Source organism: Rhynchophorus ferrugineus, unplaced genomic scaffold (genome assembly GCF_030347505.1).
Source record: "Rhynchophorus ferrugineus isolate W39M unplaced genomic scaffold, kcgeb_rfMv2 rfM6, whole genome shotgun sequence".
Classification (NCBI taxonomy): Eukaryota; Metazoa; Arthropoda; class Insecta; order Coleoptera; family Curculionidae; genus Rhynchophorus; species Rhynchophorus ferrugineus.
Genome location: NW_027472585.1, coordinates 8,861,974 through 8,888,127, shown reverse-complemented (window position 1 = coordinate 8,888,127; position 26,154 = coordinate 8,861,974). Strand labels below are relative to the sequence as shown.

The 26,154-nt window shown below is 34.3% G+C and overlaps 1 protein-coding gene across 6 annotated transcripts in view; it reads right to left on the bottom strand.

Moving 5' to 3' along the window:
- The window catches only part of trc (Serine/threonine-protein kinase tricornered), a 253,736-nt gene that overhangs the window by 77,210 nt on the left and 150,372 nt on the right, over positions 1–26,154 (bottom strand). The window lies entirely within an intron of this gene.

The following is a 26,154-nucleotide window of genomic DNA, read 5'->3' as shown; positions in this document are numbered from 1 at the left end:
CTCTTGTACGTGTACCAGAAACGCGAAATTAACACTCGAAAGTTTTCAACATTTTTGATTAATTACCGGCAACCGACAATGACTCACGTTATTCGAAGGAATAACTCAAATGAATGACAAATTTTACTGTTAAAATAGTTAATGTTTAGATCCGCATTTGCTTTCAACATTTAAATTTATTGATTTCCACAGTTCGTATGTGGGTTAAGTTATATTGAGGTCTAAACAAAATTGTTGTGGTTTTTGCATTTTGATATTCGAAACAGGTAACCATGGAAGTTAAACAAAGCTGGACAATTAATGTATTAGGTCTTTTGACGATCAGGGCTTGTTTTTAAAAATTTGATATCCTTAGTTTTTTTTTATATTGCATTACGTTAGATAAGATTTTGTATCGGGCGTAAAACTAAATCGCTTCTATCTAACAAAAGTGTTCTTTCAGCAGCTAAATAATGTACATTTGTTTAATTTAAATCGTTATAATTTAATATAATACTAGGATTGGACAGCTGCCAACGACATAAGATTCAAGTATCAGCGTCACTTATCATTATCGTCACTTATTTATTATATTTTCTTCTACTTGAGTATTGAACTGAGTAGGAATTCTTTGCAGAAAAATTAATTTTAATTCTCTAACTCGCAGAAATCAGGAGGAGATGCTGATATTGTGTCGAAAAAAAGTAATGATACATCAATACGAACAAGTGGAAAAGGGGTTACGCTTGGTGAGTACGCTGAGTTCACGAGAACTATTTAGATGTAACAGTGGTCGAATGCTGTTATGTAAGATAATGACTTTACGTCTGTTACTCGCTACTTTTGGTCTTATTTGCAACGATACATCGTTCAATGTATTCTCTTGATGTCAGTAGACTGTAGTAACAATTTTAATCGAGTTTATCAACGCGTAGTATACTATATCTTTATACCCATTCCGGTTCTGTGTCGATGTAGATGACTCCCCTCGACTAACCCATAACTTCTTGTGCTTCGTATTATAGTAGTAAATCTATTTTTCATTGCCATTCGTAAGATGCTAAAGAAAATTATGTCGGGCAAGCAATGAAACTGCTACGTTTAAAAGGATTGAAATGGCATTAATGTGGTAACCATTTTCCGGCCTTGAATCTCTCCCATCGCTTATAAACTGCTAAGTTGTCTGAAATTTCTTTGATATTTGAGTTGGGTTATCGCCCAATAAGTCCCCTTTGGGTCTTTTTTTAGTCTTCTAGGCCACTGAAATAAAAATAACGATTTTTAAAACGCGAAATATAAAACCAAGAATTGAAATACGATGGAGCAGCATCTCCATATGTATCTAAAAGTGTTTAAACGGCTTCAGTAGCAGATTTCTTAAAATTAAATAACACAAACAATGAGAATCGAAAATGCAGTTTTATGCGTTTCATAATTAGTGTCTATACATGAATAACTCAATCATACTAAATGAAAAGCTGTTATTTTATGTACAGAAATATCAATACCATGAAATCGTACAGGTTGTTTAACTGCTGTTTACATTTATTCTTCACAGCTTCACCAAAAGAGATTGCTGACCACCCCAGCGGTCATTTCCAAAATTGATTAAGCAAATATCATTGATGTTCAATGACTCTTATAACTACATGATTGGGTCCGTTTTTAAACCAACTGCTGTCAGTGTCAATGTCGGATTTTATTAATTATTAGACAGTTTTTCAAACGCTTCCTGGATTTTTGCTTGAACTATAATATCTCCTTAAATCTGTCTGATAACAATGCTGACTTAGGTTCAAACTGGATCAAAACATCATGGGAGACTGATATAAATTTGACTTATTTTTCTGTTTGAACCTGACATTGAATACAAAATAGCTTTGGAGACATTAAAATGCGATTAAGTTCATAATAAGTTAATAAGTTCGTATGGTTTTGTTCGTTTCAATCTCCTGACATCCTGTGCGCTGTCCAGCAGTTGTATTGCTTCCACGTTAGAATGATTTAGTAATCTTCTTTCGTGTTTCAAGGCGAAATCCTGCACAACTTCGCAAATCCATTTGATTTCCAGGTCATCGTGCAGTTCTTCATTGGTTACATAGCGATAGGCATTGGTAATCAATCGAATAATCTTGTTTTGACAGCGCTGTATGACTAACTGATTTGAATTTTTAGTGCAACCCCATATTTGCACCCCATAGGTCCAAATTGGCTTTATAATTGTATTATAGATCAACCTCTTTGATTTTAGATCAAGTTGAGAGTATCTTCCGACTAATCAGTATAGTTGTTTTATTTTGCTTCTAACGTGATGCTTCCAATTTAATCTATCGTCAAGATGTCAAGGTATTTTGCTGATTCTGCTTGAAGAATCGGGCATCCATTGAGTGATAATATTAAGTTTTTATTATTTCGCCTTAATGCAAAATTAACGTGGACCGATTTGGAGCTATTAAGTTGAATTTTCCAATCTTTTGTCCATTTGTAGATTTTGTTGACTGCCACTTGCACTTTTTCTATTGCCCTAGGCTGAGATATATCTTTTGCTATAATAACTGCAAAGGTTCCAAGAAGTGTTTCTTTTGTTGTTGGAATGTCAGCAGTGTAGAGCAGATACAGGAGAGGTCCTAAGACGCTACCTTGTGGAACTCCAGCCGAGATATTTTTAAATGTCGAGAACGCCATTTCGTGCGATACTCTAAATTTTCTTCCGAATAAATATGACTCCAGCAATTGACAATAGTTACGCGGTAACAATTTGCTCATCTTACAGATTAATCCCAAATGCCAAACCCGATCAAAAGCTTGTGAGACATCCAGGAATATTGCAGGGCAGTATTTCTTTTCTTCAAACGCTCTTTCAATAGCCGCAGTTACTCTGTGCACTTGATCGATAGTTGAATGGTGATTTCGAAAACCAAACTGGAAATCTGGTATTGTTACCAAATGTTTAACACGTTTATATATCAGCTTCTCAAATAGCTTTGATATTGCAGGTAGTAGCGAAATAAGCCTGTAAGATTCGACTTGTTCTGCAGGTTTGCCATATATAATGGATAGTAATATTAGAAACTTGAAAGTAATGCTGCCTGGAAGAAAGCAAGTTCTCGTAGAATTAGGCTATCGAAAATTGCCACATTATTCGTTTTCAGTGTTTGCAAATCCTTTTCCACTATTTGCGTAATTCTTCACCTAGGGAAAGAGAAATAATGCATTCTTTGGCACCAATTTGGTACTTATATCGTAAAGTAGAATAATAAAACAAAAATAGATCTTAGAATAAGAAGAATCGTCCGTTAATAAAACTCGACGGAAACAATGATTAAACCACATGTGATTGATAGAAAAAGGCGTTTTTCTAACAGTCCAATCGATGCAGACAGTCGTAATTCCTCCGCCGACGGAATGTTTCCTATTTTGCGAAAAGAACTGCTCGGAAGAGTGAGCATAATAACATCAAATTAAATATTTACAGTTAGAGGGACGTGGGTTATTTTTTCCTGGTTGGCGAGAACAATGTTCGTCGTCTAATTTAACATAAGCCAGTGGCCCGAACTGAGCGGATATTTCACGGATGCCGGGTCGAGTATTGTTTCGATATCGTCATGGAAACCGTACTGTTCTTTCTAATGGAAAATTTGCTCTCATTTTTACTGGTCGGATAGTTAACCGACGGAAGCGGTTTTGTTTCGTATCGAAACATCGCGATGATGTCACTAACAATAAATAGTTTCTTGATTTGAATTATTTTCGCGGTAAAATTTTTAATTTTTGGCAAGCTCTAATAAAATACCGTGATGATAAATGCTATTGAATGTATTTGTGTAAACATGTTATATCACGCATCACAGATAGTGTTCTTAAGACAGCCTGAATGGTGTAATGGAATTAGATGGGTTTGGTCTTCTTTCTAATTGATAAAAACCTTTAATGTCTTTTTGTACCGTCGTTTAACAAACGGCATCTTCTTTACTTAAAGTAAAATAGCTTTTAAAGTTAAATAATAGTTTTTATGTTTTAATCACTTTCATTATCGTTACTTATTTAATATATTTTCTTCTACTTGAGTATTGAGCTGAGTAAGAATTCTTTGCAGAAAAATTTATTTTAGCTCTCTAAAAAAAGTCATGATGCATCAATACGAACAAGTGGAAAAGGGGTTACGCTTGGTGAGTACGCTGAGTTCACGAGAACTATTTAGATGTAACAGTGGTCGAATGCTGTTATGCAAGATAATGACTTTACGTCTGTTTACATCGTTCAATGTTCTCTTGATGTCAGTAGACTGTAGTAACAATTTTAATCGAGTTTATCAACGCGTAGTATACTACATCTTTATACCCATTCAGTGTCGATGTAGATGACTCCCCTCGACTAAACCATAACTTCTTGTGCTTCGTATTATAGTAGTAAATCTATTTTTCATTGCCATTCGTAAGATGCTAAAGAAAATTCTGTCGGGCAAGCAATGAAACTGCTACGTTTAAAAGGTTTGAAACGGCATTAATGTGGTAGCCATCTCATTCTATTACCGAATGGTGTAATGGAATGAGATGGGTTTGGTCTTCTTTCTAATTGGTAAAAACCCTTAATGTCTTTTTGTACCATCGTTTAATAAATGGCATCTTCTTTACTTAAAATAAAATAGTTTTTAAAGTTAAATAATAGTTTTTATGTTTTAAACACTTTCATATTTTATAACTGGTGCAGTCGGTAGGATTCCTAGGAGTCGGTAGGAAATCATAAGTCTATTCTCTTTTGAATTCATTCAATTAATCCCAGTTATGTGAGTATAAACTGATTATCAATAAGTGAGGACAGGTTCTCGAAGTACTCCTTAGTACGGTTATATAGAGTTCGGTTAAAAACATCTTAGCTGATGTCGTGAGGTCCCAAAAGGTGCATTGAAGGTGTTTAAAGATCCCTAGCCATAAATTAATCCAACTGGGAAACATCCAAGCGTTGAAAAAGAATCATAGTATGTGGATTACCGACACAATCATCCCAATTCAGGGTATAAGGCCATCGAAGTAAAAGTGAAGTTACTGTGAATTAACATAGTCTATTGAAATTTTGAGAGAAGTTTGCACTTCAGGGTCAGAAAAACCGGATTACAGTAGCTCAGTTCCTCAGCAGTATAGTTTTTGTGTTTTAAAAGTTTTTTTATTTTATAACTTTAATATATTTTTTATTTTATATAACTATATATTTTTTCTAGTATAGATAACCCAGAGTTTATTTTACCCAGAATGTTTATTACCACATTTGCTTCACAAAAATTTCCAGTGATTTATACCAGTCTTCAAGCTCTTGACTCGATTCATTATAGTTTAAGGCAAAAAAAAAACGCTAAAGCATGAATTTCAGTACAAAAACAATGACCTGTATTTTTATGCATGTTCTTACATATTAAAATCCTTAAATAAAAGTAACATTTTCTGCATTTATCTCGGCACAAAAATTGAGACATTTTGTAAATTCAAAATTATTGATATTTGCCTTTAAGCCAAATAAAATGTACTGATGTGGAGGTCGTTTTTCAAGAATTAATTGTCGGAAAGAGTAATAATAAACTAATAAAGATTTTTAAAGACTCATAACTACGGATCTTATGAGCATAAAATGTGAAATATCATGTAAACATGCAGTTCAGATTCATCAAGTATTTTGAACATTACCCAAACCTTCAAAAAATTACATACAAAAAGAAGAAAACTTGTACTGAAATAAATAATAAGTTGACAGTGTACAAATAATAGTATTTCAAAATAAAGTCCTAAGAAGTGTCGCAGATGCACCGAGATATTCCAGGAACAATTAACTAGCCCTTAGGTTTCCAATAGTCATTAAAGAAATCAAGATGCAACAAAATGGATATGAGGAAAGTTTCCACTCCGACATTAACAATAGAACTGTTACACTGAAATACTGGATAACACTGAAGTAGAATTCAGATTCAAGAGAACTAAACCAATCAAGATATCTAGCACATTTGCGTAATATAACAAATTAAATGGCTACTAACTTAAATAAGGCAGATAAACTATCTGTGAGGGTCACTATTTATATTTCGGGAAATGGCAACACTGTTGTCATGTGAGTCCATCTGACGGTTCCATCGTAAAGTTTGACATTTTTGACGATATACGTACTCAGAACATTTTGTCGCGCAGACGCTATTTGTTTATTTTACATTTAGTTGAAAGTTTCGTCTCGGTAAAAAATGAAAGCGAATCGTGGACATTTTCCTGCGATGATTTTTTACGATTTTCGACGTGGAATATCACAACGAGAGTGCATCAATCAACTTAATTTGACTTTTGGCGATGAAGCTCCATCAAAAAACACCGTGTATCGCTGGTTTAGTGAATTCAATCGTGGTCGTAGTTTGCTGTCCCACGAGTCTCGTGAAGGTCGTCCAAAATCGGCTGTTGGGCAAGAAAATATGGATGCTCTGTGCGAAATGATTAAGCAAGATCGTCATGTCACTTATTGTTAGATTGAGGCATCCCTAAGCATTAGTTCCACCAGCATATATGCGATTTTACATGAACACTTAGCGGTGCGAACTTTATGTTCGCGTTGGATACCACATAAATTGACAATCGCTCAAAAAAAGCTCGTGATCGCAAAGAAATGCTTAAGAAATTCAATCGCGCTGCTTCAAAAGACGTTTATAAAATTGTGACAGGTGACGAATCAAGGATATATTCGTATGAGCCCGAAAGTAAGCAGCAGTCGACTGTATGGGTGTTCCAAGATGAACCAAATCCAACACAAGTTGTTCGCACACGAACAATCATTTGTTTGCCAGAAGCTTTCGGTGAAATAAGAAAACAAACAAGAGACGCCGGATTGTTATTCCTTCATAATGACAATGTCTAGCTCTCAAACAAGACTATTTGAGCACTCAAAACATCGAATTGATGGGTAATCCGCCGTACAGACCTCATTTGGCGCCCAATGACTTCTTTTTGTTCTCATCCGTGAAGAATAAACTGCGTGGTCAACGATCTTCGACGTCTGAAGAAGCTATTGAAGCATTCAAAAATCAAAGTTTTGAAGATACCTCATTGGAAATGGAATAAATGCCTTGTAAATTGGTTTAAGCGTATGCAAAAGTCTATCGATCATCGTGGTGAGTACTTTGAAAAACAGTATAAAATATATTCACAGCTGAACTATTTGTTTTTTTTCCTTTTCCCGAAATATAAATAGTGACCCTCGTAGTAACAGTGGATATAAGTGTAATTTGAAGTATGACTAATGAAGAGAAGTGTTAATAAATCAGAAAAAAATCAATATTCGGTTTGAAGATCAATATGTTCAAATTATCACTATCAAAATGTTGTAACGAACATACTAACGCCTTTTTAATAATGGAGAATAAAATCTAATTTTTTTTTGGTGTATAAATCAGCATTTCCGGATATGCTATATAATTGTCAAATAATCAAAATTAATTCATATATGTAAAAGTACTCTGTACGTACAATTTACCAAAAACCATTATACATTTTCCTGAAAATAATTGCTGTAAACTTAAGACGTATGTTTGGCTTTCCCTTAATTATTTAATATTAGATGATTTAAATTATAAAAATATTTATATTCAAATTCCCATAATGAATATTAAGTTGTCTTTTAGTATCAGCGTATCTTTTAGCGATCAGAGATTACCTGTTATTTATAAACACAAATAACAGTCACTATAATTAAGGCATGATAAAGATATAAAAAGTAATTTATAACTATATTTCTCGATTTGTCTATGGGAACAATGGGCTGGTAATAAATATTTCATTTACCTTGACTTATACGAGATCCTCCATGAATGGATCTGCGTAGCTTGAGGTGAGATAATAGTGCAGCATAAACAAATAATAGATTTTTAAATATATATTATTGAGAACGTACTATAATTGCTTACTAAGTCGTCAGTATTGAAAAGTATTACTATAGACTGTTGATTCTATTTTGTTATTTATTTACATATTATACAATCTAGCTAAAAAAACAGGTGATATGAATATTTTCTTCTTTCTTAGATTGCAATATATATTTAATAGACGAAACCAAACAGAATAAATTGTATACATAAAAGTACAACAATTCTAAGAATAAAATCATATATAAAATCTAGATGCAGATGACAAAATATAATATATAATATATAGTCTGTTCAAAGTTATTTTGTACGTACGTCATCTAAATTTGTGACATCAAAACGTCGCAATGCTGCCGCATCAACTCTGAGTTTTAGTTCAGTTTCGGTTTGACATACAACAAAATTCTAATCTAAACAAAATAATTGAACAAAAATGTTATCAAATATAATTTAGTTCAGTTCCAACCTTCGTAGGGTGAAGACGTATTTTCAATACGGTCCAAGCTATAAAAAGATACTGTTCTTTAAAAAACCCAGTATTTTATTACGGTTATTTAATTGAGTGTTAAAAACGCATAACAGATACGGCTATCCGTCTCTCAGTGGACCTAAAGTGTAGTGAATACGTGTTTACGTGACCAGACAAAAGGACTGCATCTCATTTTTATTAGTGTTTAAAATTATTTCATCTTATTTTACAACAGTCCTTTTGAAATTCATTTATAGTATTTATAGTAAAAAACTAGTGCTAAAATAACGTAAGTGAAAAATGAAGTGCGTGAAATAAACAATGTATTTATTTTATTTTTTTTATATTCTGGAAGTAAATTAAATAAAATATTAAAATATTAAAAAATGGCAAACCATAGCGATTCAACCAAATCACCTGCACACTTTGATATAAGATTAGAACAAACAGCAATAACGCAAACTCCACCATCAGAATGGACTACAGTCATTAACAAAAAACGATTGAGAAGTCCAGAAGAAGAAATCGCGAGGAAACAAACAAGAATCAGTGACTATTGGTTGCAGAAACCGATAGAGACAAAAAACAGTTTTAGCAACCTGTCGGAAGAAATTGAAGAGAACATACAACCAAGCCCTGAAAAAGTTGTTCCCAAACCACCACCAATAACAGTCTATAAGGTAGGATTAATAAAAAACATCCATGACTTATTGAAAACCATTACTACGAACTACACAATTAAAACAGTGAGCTATGAAACAATTAAAATCCAATTGTTCGAAGCGGATCACTTTAAAGTTCTTATAAAAGAATTAGATGAAAGAAACACCCAATACCATACATTCAGGCCAAAATCCGAGAGAACATTTAAATTCGTATTAAAAGGATTACATCACGGGACGGACTTTAACACCATCAAGGTAGCACTAGCTGAAAAAGGCCACGAGGTCGTAAATATTCACAATATACGACATCACACGACAAAAAAACCTCTGCCTATGTTTTATATAGACATAAAACCTAATGGAAATAATAAGGCGGTGTATGAAATCACCAAACTGGAAAATAATATTATTAAATGCGAACCACCACATATAAAGAGAATTATACCACAATGCACAAGGTGTCAAGCGCACGGGCACACAAAGACTTACTGTCGCAAATCATATAGATGCGTAAAATGTGCAGGAGAACATAAGACAGGAGATTGTACTCGTAAAGTTCGCGATGAAAAAGTGAAATGTGTTAACTGTAACGGAAATCATCCAGCGAACTACAAGGGTTGCGCAGTTCACAAGCAACTACAGCAGAAACTCTATCCTGCCTTAAGGGAAAAAAGGCATCAACAAAAACAATCCACTACTACCAATCTACCACTACCTACCAGAACAAGTCAACCAGACATAACTTATGCCCAAATAGTTGAAAATGGTTCAGCACAAAAACGAGAGACAATATCTCAACTTACTGAAACTAGCAACATCTCAAGATTAGAAAATATGATGGCCAAACTAATGGATCAAATGAGTACGATGCTTGGTCTACTCACAACCGTCGTAAGCAAACTTGCCTAATGCCTGAAACCAATAGTTACAAAATCGCCGTCTGGAATGCCAATGGGCTCCAACAACACGCCAGGGAACTAAAAATGTTCGTAAATGAACAAAATATTGACATTATGATGGTTTCCGAAACACACTTTACGGACAAGAATTATCTGAAAGTTCCTAAATATAAGCTTTATCATACAAATCATCCTGATGATAAAGCACATGGAGGTACAGCCATAATAATTCGAGATGATATAAAGCATTTCGAAAAAGAAAAATTCCGCAAAGACTACCTGCAAGCCACCAGTATAACCATAGAGGAAGCCCATGGACCATTAACAATTTCTGCGATTTATTGCCCACCCAAACATAACAACAAGGCAGAACAATTTCAAGAATTCTTCAGTACGCTAGGTAATAGATTTATAGCAGGAGGAGATTATAATGCAAAACATTTAATGTGGGGTTCAAGAATAATAACCTCAAAAGGTAGAGAACTGCTCAAAGCCATAAGGAAAGATAACTTACAACATATCTCTACTGGTGAACCAACATATTGGCCTTCAGACAGAAATAAAAAACCAGATACAATAGATTTCTGTATTACAAAAAATATTGATCCAAAAAAGTGTCAGGCAGAATCATGCTTCGACCTGTCTTCTGATCATTCACCAATAATAGTAACAATTTCTTCAAAAATTACCATCAAAGATAAACCCCCTTCTCTGTGCAATAATAGAACTAACTGGCCCTCATTTAGAGAAAACTTAGACCAAAATATCTCTCTAAACTTACCGTTACAAACTGAAATGGATATAGAAATAGCAGCAATAAACCTTACAAAAAATATACAGGAGACAGCATATTCCGCGACTCCCAACAGTGAAACATTTCCAAGAAAAAATACACATATATCATGTACAATACAGAAAAAGATAGCAGAAAAAAGAAAGTTACGACGAAATTGGCAACAGCAAAGGACTGAAGAGAATAAAAGAAAATTTAATAGGGCCATAAAAGAGCTGAGAGATCTAATTCAAATTGAACAAAACCAAGGCATTCAAGAATACCTAGAAAACTTGACATCAACTGAGGCTACAGACTATTCGTTGTGGAAAGCAACAAAAAAGCTTAGGAGATCCCAGCAGCATAACCCACCTATTAAAACAAGCGAAAATAATTGGGCGAGAAGCAATAAAGAGAAGGCCGACATTTTCTCAAAACACTTAAAAAATGTTTTTAAACCTTTCCAGTCTCAGCTACATAAAGATGACGAAAATAAAATTACTAGCTTTCTAGATTCGCCATTTCAAATGGATTTACCGCACGAGAAATTAACGGTCAAAAAAGTTAAACATACAATAATGAGAGAGATTAATATTAAAAAAGCTCCTGGTTATGACTTAATTACTGGCAAAATTTTAAAAGAATTATCAGAAAAGGCTATAAAACTATTAACATATATATTTAATGCTATGCTACGAATTAATTACTTCCCTAGCATCTGGAAAGTAGCTAAAATATTAATGATACTTAAACCAGGAAAAATACCAGAAGATGTGACCTCCTACCGACCTATAAGTTTATTACCAATAATCTCGAAAGTTTTCGAGAAATTATACATAAAAAAACTAAACTATATAATAGAAAAAAGAAAAATTATTCCAGAACATCAGTTTGGCTTTCGCAATAAGCATGGGACTATAGAACAAGTGCATAGACTTGTAAACCAAATAAACGCTGACCTAAATGCCAAAAGATATTGTTCGGCTGCTTTCCTAGACATATCTCAGGCTTTTGACAAAGTATGGCATACGGGCTTGCAGGTTAAACTAAAGAAACTTCTCCCTCATCCGGACTATCAGCTACTGAAATCGTATCTCACTGACAGACATTTTATTGTAAATCAAGGCGATGAACATACCGAATTAAATCCCATATATTCAGGAGTTCCGCAAGGTAGTGTACTGGGTCCAGTACTGTATCTTCTGTATACGGCTGATCTGCCCACCACAAAAATAACTACTGTGGCAACATATGCAGATGATACAGCAATCTTAGCATCCCATGAAGATCCAGTCACAGCATCAATAAACCTACAAACCTACCTGGAGCAAATACAATTATGGTTGAAGACATGGCGCATTAAAGCCAATGAATCAAAATCCACGCATATAACGTTTACCCTGCGTAGAAGAACATGTCCACTAGTAAATATCAATCATCGTTAACTCCCCCAAGCAGAGCATGTTAAATATCTTGGTATGCATTTAGATCGACGCCTAACCTGGAAGAAGCACATACTCTCTAAACGGAAACAACTAGGACTAAAATTATATCAAATGTATTGGCTCATTGGGCGCAAATCCAAGTTATCATTAGATAACAAGGTATTGCTGTATGAGTCTATACTCAAGCCCATTTGGACATATGGAATTCAACTATGGGGTACCGCTAGCAAATCTAATATATCCATCATTCAACGGTTCCAAAATAAAGTGTTGTGTGCTATTGTTGATGCTCCGTACTATATTTCAAATAAAGTGATACAACGCGATATTCCTCTAGAACATATAACGAGTGTAATCCAACGTGTTTGTGTGAAGTACTTCGAAAGAGTGTCAGTGCATCCCAATGTACTCGCTAATCAGCTAAATATGCGACGTGATAGTGAAGTGCGTAGACTAAAACGTTTAACACCACCTGATCTGATTACTGGACATATGTAGAGTTTAGAATAAGCATTAGAATAAGTCTAATTAATTAAGTTAATATTTTATACAGAAGATTGCTTAATGAAGTGATTTTCTACATGCCATGTATATATAATATAAACAGAAGAAATACTTATTGCCAATAGGGCAGATTGTGGACTCACGAAGAGTAATAAAAAAAAAATATAATTTATTTTAATAGTATAATACATCTAAAAACAACAGTAAATTATACAGCCACAACAGCTTATAGGTTAGAGTTATAACCTCTTATTGCTTTCAAGGATTTTGCATACGTCTGACAACCCGAAAACTTTGACAGGCTCATTCGTTTCCGTGTTCGAACTAATCAGACAGCATTGTGTCTCTTTTTAACTAGAGTAAAATGAAAAGGAAAAAATAGTCTGATTCTAAAACGAATTTACAAATTACGGCAGACAATACATTAGACATCTTGATGACGTATGTACAAAAAAAATTTAATAGACTATTAATGAAATACAAACAATTGCGAAAATTAATCTTTTATCTTTAAGATAAAATTAACTAATAAAATTAAATTTAAAATAAATTGGGTTAAATGATATTGTAAACCTATATCATGCAGATAACCGAGATGTTTATTAAAATGGTTTGGAGCAAAGATAAGTTGAGGGTTTCTGATGGTACACCAATCCAACTTGAGTAGGCTTTCGAGGTTGACATCGTGTCTAGCTAGGAATTTCGCTGCCATCTGAAATAACTTCACCAGCTACACCCTGCTCTCTTATCCCTTTCTATATGACATATGACGGTCTAGACAATTAATATTATTCTGTTCTGTTTTATATATGCTGTTAACAGAGAGATACATACACATCCTAAATCAGTACAAAGTAAACAATGAACTTCTAACATAATCTGAAGAGCTTTACAGATAGCTGTTCATTCATCCGAAGTATAGAGCAGTGCTTATGAAGTAATATATATTGTGGAGAAACAACAAAGTGAAATTATTTGCAAATAATATCGGTTCTTCTAAAATATGTCATGTTACAAAATGTAAAACAATTAATATAGTATGAAAACTAAGAAAAATAATAAGCCGGCTTGGTTAGGCCAGTGGTAAAGGCAACAGGACGGTCCACCTAGTATTGCGATAGTAGTGGGCATGGTCGTAAATTTACGTTTGTGATTGTTTAATATTTGTGATTGTCCTTGACAAGAGTGTAAAATCCGACAAGGAAAATGTCTTCTGGAAACGACAAGTCTTCTGGGATGATTTCTAAGTTGGTCACTGGGATTGTGGTTCGGAACCCACGTTAAACTGTAGGTCCAGTCCAGATAAACCCCTAGTTGCTAAAAGGAGACTTTAAAATTAAAAAAAAAATTAATAATGCTACATATTAATTTTACGATATAATACATATTTGTAACTAACACACAATACAATTATCAGGAAATTTTTTTTGTTGCTGTTGCTCTTAATTGTTGTCTGCAATATTTCCTATTGATACTCAATAGCTTCGCGACCAATAGCTTTAAGAGTTTTCTTTTTTAAATAACAACTAAACTGTAAAGTTCTCTACCTAAAACAAGTTAAGAATTTTTTAAAGAAAACTCACAATAAAAGTCCGATATTTTACTTTGTAACTAACGATTCGATACTCCGATTTACAGCTACCGATACTTTGAAAAAAATATCGAAAAAAAATAATGGCGAAAAATATCGATATTTTTCATAACATATTCAATATATCGATATCATTTGTCTATTACTATGCTTTATATTTCGATTATTCATCAGTGACTGATTCAGACTCCAAACAGACATTAACTCCATAACAATTTTTAAAACCGGATACGATTTTACTGTATATATAATTTGTATTGTAATATTCCACCATTTTGTTATCTCGTTCTCTCTAAGAATAGGGAATAAACTGGTAGTGGAATTTAAGTATACAAACCACTATTTGTCGCCCTTATCTGTAAGTATCCCATCGAATAAACGACGACGTAGGTCATTTTACATAGGACCTCTTTCAATGTGATGTTTTATTCATTAACAGGTTAACTTTTTAAGCCTTTTTTTTTCACCGAGGACATCCTCATCAATTCTTTATAATAAGGCTTTTACGAAATTTAGGATAGCTACTAGTGAAAATGAAATGGGCGTTTTTATCCAATACAGCATAATGTTAATTAACAACTTTTACATTAACCTTATTTTTGCCAGAGGTATTTTTTCGAGAGAGAAAGAAACGCTGAGTTAAAACATAACAAGGTCACTATTCACCTGCAAAAATTATTTTTAGGAATATATCGCTTTAATTAAAGTTTGTAATAACATAACAGATTTTATTTAGGGGATACTTTCTTTGAAAATGGAACTTAGGAATCTTAAACTCTGAATAATAAACTTACTTATATTCTTTCATAGATCATAATTTCATAAATTCATAGATCAAAATAGAGGATGAATAACAAATTCCGATGAAGGAAGAACACGAATAGTGACTTGAATTACCACCCTCTATATGAGAATAACGGAAACGATTATAATGCGAATAATGAAAAGAAGTGAAGATTAAAGGTAAGATAATTGTAGCATATTTCCAGCAAAGGAATATTATTTATAGCATATTAATTAACATAAATAATTTATTAATGGATAGCATTATAATTTAGTCTATTCCACTTAATGTTTTATTATCAGTAACGTGGATGTAATAAGGTCAGAAAAATTAATGAACTATTCACGGAATATATACATATACAACAATGCCATAGTAAACGCTTCGTAATATCAAATATATTTTACAACATAATAGTGTAAACAGTGTCGTGTAATACGATAACATAAATAAAAGCATGAACACGGTGTAAATGTGCTGGAAATAGGAACGAATATCAGATTTTTTGTTTCAAAAGCAAACGGTAAGCAGCAATAAACGATCATATTGAGTCATCAGCGAAAGATTTCTCAATCCTGAGTGGGATGCGAATACGAAACGAACTTGCTCATGTTCTAAAAACCTAAATATGCATAAATATGATCGCCGGTCTGGTCGGTATTAAATTGTATCGCAGAAAAAAAAGCGCTGACTAACAATGATAAAAACCGCACATGCACATAAAATATGCATTCTTTGCCTCGTACATGTAAAATGCATAGAAGAACAACGCCTGGTAAGCCGGTTGTGTCATATTAGAACGAGATGGTGTCATGTGTCGCACGCCCAATCACAGTATCAACTGGTGGAGACTCAGTCACGGATTAACAATTAATTTAAAAAAGAGCTTAACGCAATGTTAAATAAAGAAATTTAGTTTAAAAAATCGAAAAGAATAAGGTTGTTAAGTCGAATTTTACCTACAACAAAGAATTTGATTAAAACTCAAGACAAGCTTAAAGGGGTTTAAAGAATACAAATTCGTCCGATTCGTTTTATCAAGAATTCATTATTCAAAATAACATCAATCGCCAGTCACTACCTTCTCCCTCTAATCTTTGTATAATAATTAGTATCTTCAAAACGTATGCGATGCTCAAGCAAATTATGTGATTTATCTAGAAAATATAATAATCAAATTCCCATAAATTTTCCGACATATGCTCAAAACTAGCGTTGGGAACTATCGACTGAACAGTCGATAGTTGCAAAATAGTCGATAAGCAAAAAACTAGCGACTGAAAACAGTAATTACTATTTTCAGTCAAATGCACGGTTCGACTGTTTTGTTCAATTCATGATGTAAGACGAAGATGTACGAACACTTTCCTGTATAAATTATGAGGGAGGAAAGGACGGAGTTAAAAGCTTGGAGCAGTTCATTTTATGTGCTTATATTTTCGAACGGTAGTATAAGCCAGACAGAGATGTACATATTATTTCACGTACTAACTTAAAAAAAAGAAAAAGAAATTACCGAATACTATTAACATGCAATGAATAATTTCATTCTAAAGGAATTACAATTACTTTTATACTTGAATGTTCTGTGAATCTGTAAAAAGGAATGGAATAGTAACCCCACAAATGATTTATCACATTTTAATATATTAATTACTATCTTTAAATAACATACTATAATAAATATAGACATTACAATAGAAGTTAAACAAAACCTAACAACTAAAGATGTACAATAACCATAAATACTAAATAAAAGTTAAATATATACCTAATTATAGAAAAAAACTAATCCATGACATAATTAAAAATGATCGTACAATAATTACTAGAGCTTTTTTGAAGAAAATAAATGCTTTATTTATTAATGAACGGAAATATTTTTTCACTATTCAAAAATACTATATAGATGTTCAGTTTTCTTTCCCGTGATGAGATTTCTTCGATTGTTAATAATTTGGCAGGACTTTGAAAAAACTTATTCGGAGGGCATATATGTTGCAGGTAATGCAGAATATTTTAGTTGTAACTAATATAAATTAAGTAAAAACATTTTATGAGCATTTATGAACAAAAATAGAGGGAGTAAAATCGAAGAAATGAACAGTCAAAAGTATTTTACTATTTAATATTCACAATTTTAATTTTACCCTATTACATTAACAATCTTGAAAAACAGCGTTTTAAAATGCTGCTATATTAATATATAATATATTGTTATTTACAAACTGCGAAAAAAATCATAAAACTATATACATTACATATAAATCTATATTAGCCTAAATTTAGCATATTTTTGTCAAGGTCGCAGGTAGGACGACAGCCAAAATGTTAAAAATCAGTCGAATGAAACTAGTAGAACCGAAAATAGTAACTAAAAGTACACAACTGAAGCAGTCGATAGATAATAAAATGAGTCGGGCCGAAAATAGCGACTGAAAAAGTCACTAGCAAAAAGTAGTGACATCAGTCGAACCAAATGTAGTCAATTACTAAACAGTCTATAGTCAATTTAGTCGAAATATCCCAACGCTACTCAAGACATTATCATGTTATACTTCTTACAATTTTAAAACTAATATATTAGCATTTAGTAATAAACAGAATTGGACAAGCCGTAGCACGTTTTGCTTCTTTAAGACGCGACGCACAGAAAATAGGAAAAAATACCTTATCCTGCCATCCGTCTGTATGACTCTAAGATTTGGATCCTGATTAAGTCTGACATTTGAAAGGGTGAAGTCTTCCAAATGCGATCTTTAAGGCAAATTCTATACATTTCTCTTCGAGATCGGGTTTTGTTTCAGATACGCAGATTTAACAATTCAGATTAAAATGGTTGGACGTGTCTGTCGAATGAAAGGTGAATGAGTTCCTCACAGATTTATGTGGTGAAATCGACATTTTCAATGAATGTCTGAGGTCGTCTAACATTATACTAGTCCAGAAGGCTTGCAGCGTACTATTGCTTGAGAAGTACCCCCATTTTCATCAAAAAGGAAGACAAAATGTACGCTAAGCCGACTAATATATAGACACTAATAGCTCATCACGTTAGACAAAAAGCAAAACACATTAGAACCAAAATAAAACAACTATACAGGTTAGTCGGAAGATACTCTCAACTTGATCTAAAATCAAAGAGGTTGATCTATGAGACAATTCCAAAGCAAATAAGGTGCAAATATGGGATTGCACTAAAAATTCAAATCAACTAGTCATATAACGCTGTCAAAACAAGGTTCTTCGATTGATTACTAATGCCTATCGCTGCGTCACCAACGAAGAACTGCGCGATGACCTGGAAATCAAATGGATTTAAGAAGTTATCTAAGATTTCGCTTTGAAACACGAAAGAAGATTACAAAATCATACTAACGTGGAAGCAATACAACTGCTGGACAGCGCGCAGGATGTCAGGAGATTGAAGCGAACCAAACCATACGAACCTATATAAAGTGTATACCTTTAGTGTAAACTATATATAGCTATAAGTTTAATAATTTTATTATTGAGGAATACATATGGATGTATTTTCTCGCACTCGTCTTGCTTGTGAATTAATCCAAGTACATAGGAAAAGTAATAAATTAAGTAATACATGAATTGTAAATTAAGATTGTACTAAGCATATCTAATAAAGATATTATAAAAAAATGTTTCATCTAAAGGAAATAAAGAATATCTAGGAAATAGTTGCACACTAAGAGAATTGACAGGAGTTGATAGTACTCAACCTCACGCTGGATAATAATGTGTTTGTTCGATGGCTTTCCATCTTCAAAAGTGTGATCATCACGATGTGTTCGCTGAGCGCTAGATCGAAATTAGCAAATAAGTGCTAATATAGTTAATCTAGTACGAACGCGTAAAATAAAAACGAAACAACCAGTATAATTACATTTTGAAGACAGCCCGTACAAATGACGTAATGTTTGTTCAGTTCTAAGGATGGTACGAGCAACGATTTTTAACCAATTACGAATATCAATCTGATGTCAATTTATTTGCTATGTCAATTAGTGACGTTCTAATAAGCGGGCCGTACTACTAGAAACGTGTGTTTAAGTTTTCAATCTTTAAATACGTGAAATTTAGTTATTTTATCAACTTAATAATCGTTACAATTTTATGAAATTATCTTTTTATGTTTGCTTTTTATTGAATCATATAAAATTAGTCGATTACCAAATAAAATTATACGAAAACGTATGACCGGATACTTGTTATTTTTACCATATGACACATCAAGAGTACACTAATAATTTGTGCCAAATGCATCGCATGTATTATTAAATAATTTTTTTTTAAATATCTTTTATCGGCATTAAATATGATAAATTTAGGAAGGATTTTTAGGATTTTTTTGGAAGTACTCTTGCAAAACTATGAACGAACTTCGCAAGATATCGCCATGTTGTTTCTAACATTTTAATTAGCGTTGGGAACTGTCCAATGATAATAGTCGAACCAGTCGATATTCAATAAAGTAGTCGAATGAAAGCAGTAATTACTATTTCAGTCGAATGTGCGCTTCGAATGTTTTTTTTTTTCATACCTGGTATAAAATGGAGATGTACGAATTCCTTGTCGTGTTCATTTTGAGAGAGGATATGATAGATATAATTATTTGCATCTCGGTCCTTTAGAAATCAGTTTATTTTAAATAAATATAAATTGGAAAGTTGCAGTGTAAACTTTATTTTATATTTTAAAGTTACTTTGAGATTATTAAAACATAATGTTTTATCATATTTTAATATTTGGAAACAATATAAAAAATGTGAATACTTTAAAATTATTTTTACAATTTAGTTTCTATAATGATTTAGATTATTACTGACAATCATATTACAAACAAAAAATAAAACCATATATTTACTTAACTTTTATATTAAATTCTTCTGTACACATGTATGTCAGTGAACTCACAAAAAATCATATCAGAATCGTTATCTTTTTAAAATAAAAATATCTCTTATATTTTTATTATGCTTTTCACAGCTAGGATAGTAATGCCAAGAACTATTCAGTATACAATTTTATCCGAAAACCATTGTGTAGAGATTTAGTTGAGTTTCAGATCATGTGTATTACAGATGTGTATTTTCCACTTATACAGATCGCGACATCTTAGACGGTGACAGAATTATAAAGAATGGTGACAAGATAAAACATATTTCATGAACCTATTTTCACTGTACAAGCATCAATCGGAATAAGTCATAATTGCAAGGAGCAAAGTTTCATCAAAGTTTCAAAGTTACATTATTGCCATTAATTGTACGAACTTAAAAATGATTCCTAAGAGAAATCCAAAAATATCAATTTTTCACCACTAAATAAATAAATAAATAGATGAACCAATTTTAGCAATTAATTTTAATCAAATAAATTATAAATCGAACAAAACCACAATATATTTATGTAAAACTAAAGCAAGCAAACAACAAGTAAAAAAATTCTCACAAGAAAAATTTCATCTGGTTTGCTTCATGTAAGTACTTGAAATGTACACCCTTGTGGGCGTTTTTATTTACATAGAAGTTATCAGTATATGGTGTTATTATTTTAATATAACGTTATTATAAATAAACAAAAGCTTTATACAGTTTGCACTGCCATAACATATGACTTGAGAATTAAAGAAGAAAAGATCAAAATATTGACAATAGATGGATCTCCTGCTATTGTAAATCTTGACGGGATCCATTTACTAATCCGAATCGACCAAGCTTCAGCAGCTCTTGCATCTCTAAAATGGTGCATGTGAAAGATAGCAAATATTACAATCAAGACTAAAATCTTAGTCTTTCGAACGCTTATCTCGCTAATCCGTTTGTATAACTCAGAAAGTTGGACATCATGAATAAATGCAGAGGCGCAGTCCTGAAAATGACATGGATCAAGCTAATTTAAAAATATTTTGAAAAAAAAAAACTAACGTTGTCCGAGGCTAGATATGCGGCCTATCAGTAATTATGGCTATTCGGCAAGAATTTCACTGGCATATCAAAAAGCCTACACTTATTTGGATAGTATACTATAAGTTCAAATAAAGTATCTACTGGAAAAATGGCAAAGAACAATATCTAGTGAATACGATGGATAGTGCTGAACCAATTTAAACTACTGTATATTTGTTAAATAATCGCCAAATGTCCACTAATAGAAGAGTAAGATCTCAAAACCTTGGTTCTTATAAAATAAAATCAGTTTTATGAGTACAACATTTATAATAATAACAATTACTTATTTTTTTACATAAATACCAAATCAAATAAAGCAACAATATATTTATAGAACCTCAAAGCCAGTGAACATGGAATAAAAAACAACAACGGCTGGTAATTTGCAATAATTACTCACCGAGCGTAATTGAACCACATGTCCTTACACAAACCTCCCATTATATTGAATCATATTCGAGGAAGTGAAAAGTAAACACGACCAGACAATTCCGTCCGTGAACCAACACCGTTCCAATTTGAATGGACTTTTTCCGTCTTATTCTTTTCTTAGTTCTGATACCCGGCAAGTTCTTCTATTTCTATTATTCATGACCCACAAACCTTTTCAGATTGAAACATAACATTACCGTAAGAGATTCGTTATTGTTCACTGTGGTTTAGATAAGTCAAAGAAATTACGGTTTCATATTTATTTAATGGGATTTATATTAATTGTACGATAGTTATAATAAATATAGGTTATATTTTATATAAAAAAAACATTTTTGATCACACGGATTAGAAAAAAAAGTTTCAATAAATAATATTTAGCTGAACATAATTTAGACAAATGTATTTATACTCTATATATTAGTCTCCTGTTTGCCAACTACAGTTCATCTGGATCTACAGCTTAATCTGAGCTTCGCACTACGGTCTTCGACATTAAGCCTGGCGACTAACGAGTGATCAACTTAGAGACCACCCCAGAAGATATCCGGTCTTAACTAGCCTCGTTACCGGCGTGACTGGGATGATTTCCTTGGTCGGATTTTGCACTCTCTCCTTATGGACAATTATAAACATATATTTACAACCATGCTCCAGCAGCATTCGAACTGACGACTATAGCAACAGTACCAAACAACAGCCTATGTGAAAGAACTGAAATGTTCGACTTTGCTGAAAATACTATGGCTAGTTATTATATTTCCCATCGTTTTCTTCGCTTTGGATTATTGTAATAGATGGAGCACCTAAAAAGTGGATTCCTTCATCGCCAGTAATAATAACAGTTCAATTGAAAAGTCCCCGGGCTAACACATAGATGACGCTACTAGAATTAAATCCATATGTTTTTTAGTTAGGATCATTAGTTTGTGAATTATAGCATTTTGAGTGAAGCAACTTTTGTTATTGTAAAAAAATGGATTAAAAGGAATTTCGCCTGTTGATAAAATATTGCTTTTTGAAGGGAAAAAATTCAGTTGAAGCAAACATTTGGCTTGATGTCGAGTTTCCCGACACTGCCCTAGGAAAATCAACCATCGAGGATTGGTATGTTAAGTTTAGACGTTTAACCAGAAAATAAAAGATGTAAAAGATGTTGCGTGATTTGTAATTTATATTTTTAAACAATTAAGTGCAACGACACAGTATTTATAAACAAATAATATATTATTGTATCAATCCTTTTTAATTTATGAAATATGAAATATAAATGAGTTATCTTACATTGACATAAACATCATGTGATATCATACGACATATCTACATTCGATAATATTGATCTTTGTTATTGGTGAACAAATAACAACTAAAATTAGTTAAAAAAGTTAAACATTGCTGTATTTTTTATAACGATTTTAAAAATATTATTTATTTTATTGCTTAGAAAATTACAATATTAATTAATTTTTTTTTACTCTTTGTGATTCCACAATCTGCCCTATAGGCAATAAGTATTTCTTATGTCTATATTATATTTACATGGCATGCAGAAAAATACTTCATTAACCAATCTTCTGTATAAAAAATTATCTTAAGTAATTAGTCTTATTCTAGTCTAGTCTACATATGTCCAGTAATCAGATCAGGTGGTGTTAAACGTTTTAGTCTACGCACTTCACTATCACGTCGCATATTTAGCTGATTAGCGAGTACATTGGGATGCACCGACACTCTTTCAAAGTACTTCACGCAAACACGTTGAATTACATTTTTTTTTTTTTTTTTGTTCTGGCCTAAAAACCAGGCGGTGGAATGCATGACGCATACCTGGTCGCGGAGACTTGCCCTGGAGTGACAAGTTGGACCGGGTTATGTGGGACTGCCTCTGGGCTTACCAATACACTAAACCGAAACCGCCTCACAGTTGACCCCTGTGGATCACTACTGCTACTGCATTAAATTTGGGGATATGGCACCCGCTGATCGGGCAGCCGTTATTGGGCACGAGAGCCCGGCGATTCTATTGATTCGCGAACCTGAGTTAACACACAACTGGGTACTGTTGTATGGGGGCAAAAGTTATGACTGTAGCGACGGATGAGGTCGTTTCAGCCTGGAAAAGGGGGAGAGCTTAGCGGTGACGCGGTGCTAAGCTCCCAGCATGTCGACCAGCTCGCGAACAAGCGCGTTTTCAGAAGAACTTGAGCTGAGTTGTTGTTTGTGGAATGATTGAGATATGAAGTGCTTGATTTCTGGAGTGTCAGTTTCCCTATGGATTTGATTATTTCTGACAAACCATGGAGCGTTTAATATTCTCCTGAGGAGCTTATTTTGGAAAACTTGAAGCCGTTTGACCTGGTTGGGTGTAACAAACTTGAAGTAGACATTAGATCCGTAGAGGAGTACGGACCGAATTAACATCTTGTAAAATAAGCATTTGATGGAGATGGGAAGCCTGCTAGAAGGGCAGATCAGAGGAGATAGCAGGTTTGCTATCCCCGAACCTTTTTGGATTGCTTTCTGGATTTGGGAATGCCAACCGAACCGCCGGTCGAAGTGAAGACCTAGGTACGTGACGTTATCCAGCCATGGAATTATTGCGGTGTCGATCTTAAGTTGCGAGACGCGCAGTGCGTAACGCTTCTTGTGGAAAATGATGGCCTGGGTTTTCAGGGGGTTGATTTGCAACCTCCAGAATTTGAACCACTTGACCGCATGATCGAGCTGCTTCTGTAAACGCTCATGAATTGTAACTTCGAACCTGGCGGCCGTGAAGAAAGCAGTGTCGTCAGCGTAAAAGGCGACGTCAATATGCTCTTTTCTCGGCATATCTGAAATAAAGAGATTAAATAAGGCTGGGGCCAGCGGGGAACCTTGAGGTACGCCAGCATCGATTTGTTTACGACTGGAAAGTGACGCCCTGATCTTGACCTGGAAAGATCTGTCCGAGAGATAGGACTTGATGAGAGCGGTTAGGTCTTCTGGGAGGCCTAACCGCACGCACTTTGCGAACAATCCGTCGTGCCAGACCTTGTCGAAGGCTTTGGTTAGGTCCAGAAGAACTGCTCCAAGCTTTTTACGTTGGTCAAGAGCATGATGGATGTGTGCAGCCAGACGGGAAGCTTGATGGACGGATGAGTGGTGAGCGCGAAAGCCGAATTGTTCATCTGGAATGATGTTGTTTTCCTTTGTGAAAGAGTTGAGAGCGTAGAGTATTGCCCTCTCGGCAAGCTTCGAAATGGCGCTGAGAAGGCTGATAGGCCTGTAATCAGATGGAGATGATTTTGCTCCTTTCTTGGGTATAACCGCTATATGTGCGTGTTTCCAAGACGCCGGGAAGTGTTGCAGTCTCATGATGGAGTTAATAATGTTTGCCAGTTCTGCGAGTTGCTTATGCGGGAGCTTTTTTAACTGGGTAATCGATATTCCATCGAAACCTGGAGATTTTTTGGTTTGAAGTTTGCCGATCATAGTCTGTAGAGACTTTGGAGATACAAAATGGTTGAGAAGAAAGGCGGGGGTTACTGGTCTTTTGACGGAGTTGGATTCGTTGATGACAGTGTCAATGTCTTTAGTTTTAGTGTTCTGTGCGGGTGGGAGGCATTTCATTTGAGCTTCGTAGGTCTCTGCAAGGAGCTCGACTTTTTCTTGGTCAGTGACTGCAAAATTTCCTGTAACCGCTGACTTCAGGGGAGGGATGACATTGTGCGTCTTCCCCACGAGGCATTTGGAGACACGCCAGAAGGAAGGGGGGCCATCCAGCCTTTGGTCCGCGAGAAATGAGTTCCATTTCATTGCTCGCCAAGTCGAGACGGCCGCCCTTACCCTCTTGCATGCTCTGTTCGCCTCCCTTTTGTCTGCAGCATCAAGGGTGAATCGAGCTAATCTGCATAAACCGTTTTTGATGCGAATTTCACGTTTAAGAGAAGCGGGAATATTGTTTTTCCACGGCTGGGGTTGTGATGAAATTTTGACTGTGGAAGATTCGTGAGCAGACTGAATATCGCGAGTTAGCTTGAGTACGGCTTCCTCGAGGTGTTCTGATGTGTTAATTTTCGGAATTGGATCGGATTTCAGGAGAAGAGATTGGTAGTTTTTCCAGTCGGTTTTTTTCCTGAATCTTGTTAGTGGGACTTGAGTGGTGGCGCAGTTTCCGAGTTTGAGAAGGATCGGACGATGATCAGAGTCTAGTTCGTCAAGGACTCGAACTTCGGAATCGCGATTTACGTCTTGAAGAATAAAGAAATCAAGGATTCTTGCTGCGCCTTGAGAGACTGTACTAGGGTGATGGGTGGGTTCATCTGGCAAGGCAAGACCGTAGCCCAGATCTGCACTTAGAGCTACGATGGCGTTACCTGCGGGATTCGCTCTGGAGCACCCCCAGGTGGGGTGGTGGGCGTTGAAGTCGCCACCTATTATTTTCGGAAATTTTCCTTCGACGAGTGATCGGTATTCGGCATAGTTGAATGCAGAAGATTTCCTGTACAGGGATGTAATCACGAAGGGACGTTCTTGGATATCGATTTTAATGGAGGTTGTTTCGAAGTTGTTTACTGATAACGATGGAAGGAGCTCGTGTTTGACTCCTTTTCTGACGAGAATGGCGGTTCCACCGCCTCGACCCGGAGTTCTATCGTTTCTGTAGACAAAAAAGTGTTCGAAAGAGAGACGATGCGAAGGTTTCAGGAAAGTTTCCTGGATGAGCACGATGTCGACGTCATAGAATGTTATGACGTCCTCCAATTCCGCTTGCTTTC